Source organism: Arctopsyche grandis, chromosome 3 (genome assembly GCF_051622035.1).
Source record: "Arctopsyche grandis isolate Sample6627 chromosome 3, ASM5162203v2, whole genome shotgun sequence".
Lineage (NCBI taxonomy): Eukaryota > Metazoa > Arthropoda > Insecta > Trichoptera > Hydropsychidae > Arctopsyche > Arctopsyche grandis.
In genome coordinates this window covers 11,787,569-11,797,189 of record NC_135357.1, presented here as the reverse complement: position 1 = coordinate 11,797,189, position 9,621 = coordinate 11,787,569, and the positions used below count along the sequence as shown (strand labels likewise).

The following is a 9,621-nucleotide window of genomic DNA, read 5'->3' as shown; positions in this document are numbered from 1 at the left end:
TGGATATTTGTATTTCCAAGTATTCTAACAGAGTTAGCCAATTTATCTGATTTAATTGTTGAAAAGGTTCCTCATCAAACTGGCAAAAACCATTCTCCCCAATATATCACCACTATTTGAATATGATTTAAAATTTATATGTGCAGGTTAAACCATAGGTGTCACTTTCGGGTAATTTGTAGTTATGCCAAGGAAAAAATATACATTGATAATATTAAAATATATTTCATTTTTAAAATGCTACTGTTGTTCAAACAAATATTAAAGAAGTACGCTTACTGTTAGTTAAGTTTTTATGCATTTTCTTATACATCTTTGAATCCGTATAATAATAACACCTTAAAGTAAAAGTTTTTACTTATACATATGTACATACATATGTCAAAGGCATGTCACCCACGTATCCTTGTGTATAAAATAAATGTACCCATTAAGAAAATTACATTTAAATTGAACGTATAAACGTTCGTCCAGTGAGTATATGTATATAAACATGAGTATTTTATGCGCGCACTATGACGCCGAATTCGTGATGCATCGATAAATAAATTCGTCCCTTTACGGCGATCCTGCATGTATATAATATCGTCCTCGTTCTGCATCGGTGGACCAACAAAGGACCATTGGGCGTTGATGGACAATCCGTCCGAAAATGTCCATTCAAAAATCCATCAAAAGGACAAAGCGGATCTCCGTGCCTCCCTCACCCATTAAAAAGGGTCGTGTGCACGTCTTGAAACTTGCCAACGTCGATTTATCGATGCAGTCTTTTATCTGAAAAATCGCCATTGTGCGTATCGGTACAATGATAACAAACGGGGAAAGGTAAAATCAACAATCGATTCAAATTAACGAGGTATTAGTACTCAATCTGTCGGATGACGAGTTTGCGTCTGATGTCAAAAATATCCATTGTAATATTTTTATGTAATATAAAAATGGATCTTTGCTTGACAAAACTTCAATTTCTCTACTCTATGTAAACATGTACACGTGCGTAACAAAATACGTCTAAAATATATTCATATTATATTTTGGATAGCTTTCATGCTGATGTTTCTTTGCACAGACGATTCCATATAAATTTATTTGTACCTGCAAATATAGGAAATCGTACGAATCCCATCTTTATTTGAAATATGTACATACATATGTATATACCTATTGATGTTTGTTTGGTTTAGTTATGGACCAATTTTGAGTTGGACATACAAGTAGGCAATAGCGATAATATTCAAATTTAAACTACATACATGATATCATTGTTTTTTCCCCAATGTGAACACGCTTCATCCATTTTTGTTGACAGCGTTGTTTATGTACCAAGTTTTGAGTAACTCAATAAAAATGCTTAAAGGTTCATAAATCCTATTATAGAAAAAAAAATAAGGTGAAAATGAAACAAAAAAATTAATAGCTTGACTTTCGTCTTAATTTAAAAGGATAAGGTGAAAGTGGAAGCCGAAAAATAAAGACGCTTATACGTAATTTAATCAATCTATCAGGAACAAAGCATCAATTTTATCATCCGAAAGTGGTTGAAATTTCCAACAAAATATTCTAAATGTCATAAGTAAATTATATAAATAACATTCAATTACAGAATATAGCCTAAAATATAGCGATATTTTGAGTCTTAACAAGTTTGTAATTATAAATTTAAAGATGACAAATTACGTATTTAAATAATGACACTGAGCAACAAAAAAAAATTTTGCAAATTAAAATCATTGAAAAAAATTGTAAAAAATATATCGTTTTTACTTATGAAATTCGCTAGATAATTGATAATAAGTATTTTAAAACAATAAAAATCACAATCAATAAAAAAAATATTTGACTATTGATTCCAACACTCACTTTGAGCACAGCAATACTAGATTTTGAGTTAAATCGCAAAAGCCAAAAAACTGCAATAAATGCGCATTTTTTTTAAACGCTTCTATCTCATAGTTATCATCTTCGAATTCAATGGGTCAAACTTAGTAAAAATTGATTAATCTCAGCTTTGGAAGTAAAAAACTTCACCTATTCACTATTCCTACATTCTTCGGATCGGTTTGAAACTTTGCTATTTTGCGCGGTTTGGTCAACGATAGAAATTTAAAGAAATTCCGCTAATTCGATGGTGAAAAACAATCATAATAAACACGTTTAAGAATCAAAGAAATTTGGAGACGATAAACTTATAGCCGTGTTTGTTTGACTTTCCACCCGCCACTCATTTTGTAAGATTTTAATTGTTGTTGCTCAGTGCTATTTGTTACAAGCTTTTTATTGGCTTCACTCTTACTTTTATTCCTTTAAAAATGCATCTCTTCTCGAGAATGGAAGTCTTGAATATACCTATATATTTATATGCCGTATTATTCATGAAAAAAAAATTAAATCGAGTAGACTTATATAAAAAGGAGGTATGTAAAAAATGTTCACAAATCGATCCAGTTAACTATGCTGATATTTCAATGGGTTTTTGATTTTGATTTGGTGATTTGAAATCAATCATTATCTAAGAGCACTAACAGCGCTCTAAGAACGAGGTATGAAAAATCATATAATAATAAATTTTACTAGGTATGACACATGATTTGGCGAAATTTGAAGAGGCGAGTTTCATATCAATCTCATCACTCTACACAGAGCAACAATAATTAAATTGAAGCATCAGCGTATGAGAAGCACTACCGCATATTTTGGGGCACTACCTTCTCGCAAAAATGCCCAGATTTGGCGCGAAATTCCAACATTCCCGACCTCCCACCAGCGCCGACGGTTCTCGGTTAATTTGCCGGAATGGCAACAGTCAGTCAGTCGGCGAAGTTTAACGGTCGGTATTCGGACGGTTTTCGGCAAAAGCCGGTAATAATGATGGCTTGTCCGCGAGCACGATACAAATTGCCGGATATCAACAAAGCGAGCGAGATTGATGGCGTTGTTGCCAAATCGCGCCACCATTTTAATTGCACAGCCTCCGTGGGGCAACGGCAATTTCACATTAACACATACACGTCGGGGCACGCACGCAACCGTTTGTTTACTCCGAGATGTACAATATACAAACATATATGTATACATACATATATATATATTGGTACGAATGCCCCTTCGTTCCCCAAAGTCCACTTTTGCTCTGTTTACATTCTGCCGCATCACGTGCGAAGTGATTTACATAGGAGAGAGTGTATTTAAATGAACGGCTTTTATTTACGAGCGTAATTTGGAATGTTGTAAGTTTTCATGTTTGCGCCATCTGGCTGAATGTCCTGTGAAATAAGTTTATACATATATGAATCAATTAATCTGATTGTTGGCTACTTCAAGTACATATGTATGCATGTATGTAACTAGCAAAGATTCAAAATCGATTTATCTATAGATTTAATTAATATACTTCGTGATGAAAGACATAATCTCAATTAGTAACAACATTTTAATGGTATATGTGTAACAGTCGAAGTGTATTTTCAGTTGTAATATATTACAATTGGCATTTTAGGCAATTCATATTCGAATAAAAATCAACTAGTAAATAATAACTTAACGAGCGCAAAACCACTTTCAACAATGTGCGCCAGTTGTAATATTACAGTTGAGTTTTGATAGTTCCAATGTTTATACGAATACTGTAGAATTCAACAATGCGTTAGTATTTGCTAGGTATCTGGAATTATGGTAATGAGTATCGTATTACGATAACTCTAAGAATGTTTTCAAAACAAAAATGTGGCTTTCCAACTCAATTGACTAGTCGTGTGACGTTTTCATGGAAACCTAACCATTCCATCTAACTTAGTACAAACTTAAAGTTGATGTGTATTTTCAGTCGTAATATATTTTGACCAGTTGGAATGTAATTCGCCATATGAATCAACTTATGTGGGTTAGACGGAATACATATGTATATTCCTAGTTAATATATATTACGACTGAAAATACACTTCAACTATAACGGTAATTGGAACCAGATTAGATGGAATATATTAAAACTAGTCAAAATATATTACCACTGGAAGATACATTTCAACTAAAACATACACATCTTGTTACACATGCAAATTAGGAATGGCGTAATCGGCTATGATCAGGCATACATATGCAATGAGGTAAATGAAAATCCGTCTGATGTGATCTCTGATGATTGTATTGTATGGAGTCGAGACATTGACCCTGAAAAAGACAGAAAGAGACTTTGAAATATGGAGCTGGATGCGGATGGAATGTCTCAATGCTCAAAAAGCTGGCAGTTTCAGAGACACTACATACATCATGTAGAAAAAAGATTATTTCCTACTTTGGCCAGCTTACCAAGAAGAATCTGGGAAGAGTCTACAGAAGCTGCTAGATACCGGAACACTAGAGAGAAGCGAACGAGAGGAAGGACTCCCGGACAAGACGGTCAGATCAAATAGTGGAGGCAGATCGTCCACTGGATCCCAGATGACAGGAAATTACCACGAAGCTCTCAGCATTGAGCAAAACGAGAAAGAAGAAGAAGAAAGTCTAAATAAATTTTCAAATTGGTAAAATTACGAAAATATCGGCGCCTTACTAACAAAATCATCATTGAAATTTTTAATCATATAAGAATGTTATCAAGTAAGTACATACATACATACATACATATTATTTTACATTACATTTTTTTTTATACCAGAACGGCCTTACAGATAAACCCCAATGCACCTTCCTGGCCAATCACAAACAATACAGCATTTTTATTTATTATACAAGTCGCTGAATTACGAAACGTCTATGAATTGTACATATATTTTATTGTACATTAATCATACTCAAATAGTGGTGACATAGTAGATAGGAAGGATTTTTAGTCAATTTTCAATCGGGAACCGTTTCAACAATGAAATCAGAGAAAATTGGCAAACTCTGATAGGAAACGATCGACCAGGAGTCTCAAATATACAGGTCTGACCACCAGCACTACAAATATACTCAGAAAATTTCTTTTAAATCGCGGTCAGCTCATGGGATCGAACCCGGCGCTTCTCGGTGTTAAGCAGAAGCTTAACGACCGAGCTATGCTGCTGGCTATATGTGTAATGCACTCATCGCTATAGTAATATATTATACAATAGATTAATCCAACATGTCCCATTTAAAGTGTTGAATTTGGCATGGTAACCATCATGACGAAATTTTAAAGCGACATACATATGTAAGTAGTATGATGATTTCTTTAATGTATGTATGTTAAATGATAAGAATCTTAAATCAAAATGCATTGAATTGAATACATTTAAGCTCGTACAGCAACCGGTGTACGAAAGAATGCTTTCGATTTTTCGATAAGATCGTTGAAGGATTTAAAAGGGGAACAAAAATTAAAAAGTCACGTCGCCTTTACCGGTCATTGGATATGCTCGCGGGATCGGCAACCTTTTCACCCTCGAACGAATTCCGGCCGCCGCGTTTTAATTAATTCGAATTGTTTGCGTAAATTAAAAAAGAACATTGGATTTAATCATTTGAAATTATTTTCGACTTTCGACCTAGCGGGCGTAACGGGTTTTTAATGTATTCTATTACGAAAGCTGGCGCTTAAAGCTTAACGGCTTATTCTCAGGTGCGTACGAAAACGAAACCGTGAGCGTTAAGCGCCTCGTTAAGCGCGAAAGCATGCGAGAGCTTTAAATTTTTGAAAGCGATTGTTGTAATCGAGTCGCTAGTCCTCTCACTTGCTCTCTTTCTGGAGACTTTTTCCCGCAATTTTCGAGGTGGGAATTTTGCAGTCGGAAGTGCTGAAGGAAATGAGAGTATCCTTTGCGGGAAAAGTTAGAGACGTGGTCACGTGCCGAATGAGGATTTAATCTGCGATTCCATTTGCGAGATAGTGGAATTCATTCCGAAGAGTATTGTTACGAAAACACTTATTTTGTACAATGCATGAAATTTTATTAAGGCGCAATGTACGCCACATGTGTGAAAATGCGCTTTGTTTTTGCCAGCTGCAATTATCGCGAGAAACTCATCAGTTGAATATTACAAGCTGTTAATGGATTCCATTCCATTAAATTTATATACATATAAGCCTTTATAATTTAATTTTGACTTTATCTATATATGTAGCCAACAGCATAGCTCGATGGTTGCCTTACTAATCACTGAGAGGTTGCCGGGTTTGATACCGTGAGTTGACCTTGGGTGAAAATAATTTATTTGGAGTATAATTTGTAGATATTTGACTCCAAGTCGATCGTTTCCTATCAAAGTTTGCCGATTTATCTGAATTTATTGTTGAAACGGTTCCTCCATCAAATAGTCCAAAGCCATCCTACCAACTATGTAATGTAACTATTTGAATACGATTTCAAAATTTATAATCTAAAAAATTATATACAATAGATTATAAAAGCTCAGGGGCAACCTGTAATGACATCATGGGGAAATATAAATTTTATTTAAAAAAATATAAGAATTTTTGTGATTATATTCGACTTCGAGATTTTGACTGATTTGAACTCAGAATCGGTTTTCTTGGTTTAAAAAGTGTATATGTGTGTGTGTGTGTGAATATGTCTGTATATTTATATAATCCGAAAGCCGTTAATTAGCTGATATGTTTATTGTTCGTTGTAATTTTTTTTCAAAATTTTAGTTGACCGGGATTTGTATGTTTTTGGTTTCATTTAAATAGCGTGTATATGCAATATGAATAAATCTTTTGGTTTTTATAAAAATCATTTTTAAATTAAATTAATAATTAGATAATTTAAAAGTTTCTAATTTTTTAGGCAGAAAGTAATTTTCTATTAATATGGGTATTAAATTTTCGAAGTTTCTTAATATAAAATAATGTTGGTTTTTGTTATGTACATATGTATGTACATACATATGTACATATGTATACATATATTATGCAAATTTCGGAAAGTAGGATTTCGCGTAATATAATTGTATAATTGTAAATCATTATTCTTAATATATACAAAATGATATATTTAATATTAAAAGTGCAACCAATTTATATATGTATGTATGTAATTAAATATATTTTTAAAGTACAGTTTGGTATCATTGGGATAATATCTATTTAGGCTACATTTGAGTATGTTCATAGGTGTGATTTGTGATAATATTTAATTCGAATAACCGATTGACTGGGTAAAATATACTAGAAACTAAATTGTATGTACATGAATCAACGGTTTCGTGCATCTGACCCCGAAATTGATATATCATACGACACAGTTAAGTCACCGGTTAACTCAGACGCTGTTCAACGAATCGTCAAATATTTCAAAATGAATTAACTTTACAAATTAAAAACATACTGAAGAAGATTACGTATTCAAAAAAATATTTAATTATATAAAATATACATATGTGCATATTCGAATGCATTAATTCAGTGGAATAAGTACTGCGACATTATCGACGTTTCCTTGAATTTTCTACATAAAATGTCTAATCTGTAAAATTTTATCGCATTTTTATTGACTGATTTATTGATTTTGACATGAGCGATTGTATTTCGTTATCGAAACGTCCGAAATAATCTCTAAACTGCGATAGAGTATTAACAAGCATTTATTTGGTGTCATATGATAGTAATTGATTGACGACACAATTCAACTTTATCTGGCGTTATAATATTATAAAGAAACATGTTTCGACTATGTATAAAGAAAGTTATGTAAAATTACACATCTGTAGATGGTATTATGTCATATAAATCAAGAGTGTTATATGTACGTTCAATTTGATGAACAATATTACTTATTGTCAACAAGCTTGATCTATTATGAAAATACTTATTATATGATTCAGTCATTGAAAGAACATTTGATAAGTTCGCAACACAATATAATCATTTTATCTCAAACACTTGTTTGTCAATACTTATGTATGTACATTACATATAAAGGTGTGTTAAAATTTCTAGGAATATGACATGACGGGTTTACATTTCATTCTAACGAATAATGCGTATGAATTCAAATATGGTATAATAGTAAAAACGAATAGATTTAATCTTAAAATATTTATTATTCAGCAAACTACATCATAATCGGTAATTAAATAAATAATCAGGCGATGTATTAATATCACACGAACAACATGATCAGGATGAACACAAAAGTTATCAACGTGAACAAAATTAAAATAATAACAATTTATCACTAGAATTTGGTATATAGATAAATGGCTACGATGAGTCCGTAGAGGGCCAATACTTCAGCAAAAATAAGTATAAGAATCATTCCGACGAACAAACGAGGCTGCTGTGCTGTACCCCGAACCCCGACATCTCCGACAACACCAATCGCAATACCAGCAGCCAGCCCTGCAAATCCAACAGAAAGACCAGATCCGAGAGACAGGAAACCTTGGAATAGGGTGAAATTAGCCGGCTCATCAAGCGGTCCAGCGAGCAAGATGGCTATGACAAGCCCGTAGATACCAATGATACCCGCCATGACAACGGGTATCACAGATTTCATGATCATTTCGGGCCTCATGATAGACATGGCCGCGATTCCAGTGCCGGATCTAGCCGTGCCATACGCAGCTCCCAGGGATGTGAATATCACGGCGCTGGTGATTCCCATAACCCCGAAGAATGGACCGTAGATGGGATTGGTCTCTGGAAGTAGGTCCGCCATAGTTGTTGATTTTGGGTTGGCGTGTGTACGGGCTAAAACACAAACGGCGACTGATCGTCGGTATTGACGATTAGGGCAGTCGTAATCTGAGTATGTGTGCAGATTACAATCTTGATATGAATTTTTGTATGACACGTGATACAAAACACGATGCTCGTAGTCATGAGACTATTACTCAAAAGTCGAGTAATTGAGGAGAGTTATTGATCGGTATCATAAACGAGGAGTATTGCGCCTAATAAAAAGTCTATTGGTTCGTTTCCAAAAAGTATATAGTGATAATGGAATGCTGTGGTTAAAAACAAACCGACGAATTGGTTAAACGCTTTTTCTCCCTGCGTATACATGGATTTAAGCGTTCGAGAAAAAATTCAAACTAATGACAAGCAATAAACAATGCACTAAAATAGATGTAGAACATTCTTAACGACTTTGTATAGTACCACATAACCACGGTAAAGACGATCAAATAATTTTATATACGTGCATTCTTTCACACGAGCCTTTCGACGTAAAGCTCTGACTTTATTATCTAATATATTAATCAAATCGTTTGTATTGATAGACATATTCATCTCGTTCACATGCAGACAACCTTATTATCCATTTTACATGGAAAGTCACGGTAAATTATATGCAAGGGACGAAGATAGGTCAGGTTATTTGTAGACAAATGTTTTATTATATAATATTGACATTGTAACTCGAAATAACTGACCAGATCAGTATTTATACTAACAATCAGTTCTTAAATTAAATAATCAATTTATTTTGGATTTAGTTTCATTAACACATTGAAATAATTTTTCGAAGCTGAAAAGCAATGGCTTTCCCAAATTTATATACCGAATGGACTTTTTGATGAATTCAATAAAATAATTAAATTCCAAGCTGATTAATTATCTGACCAAATTAATGTAAACATATTGAGAGTTTAATTTTATAGTAACTTGCCAATTGAATAATGCCTGACCTAAAGTTAGTTGCCAAAAGTAAATAT

The 9,621-nt window shown here is 33.4% G+C and overlaps 1 pseudogene across 1 annotated transcript; it reads right to left on the bottom strand.

Annotated features, from left to right (window-relative positions):
* Window positions 1–7,811: 7,811 nt before the first annotated feature.
* LOC143923244 (V-type proton ATPase 16 kDa proteolipid subunit c pseudogene) lies at window positions 7,812–8,671 on the bottom strand (annotated as a pseudogene). The gene has a single exon (XR_013261711.1). The product of XR_013261711.1 is annotated as a V-type proton ATPase 16 kDa proteolipid subunit c pseudogene (transcript).
* Window positions 8,672–9,621: the final 950 nt, after the last annotated feature.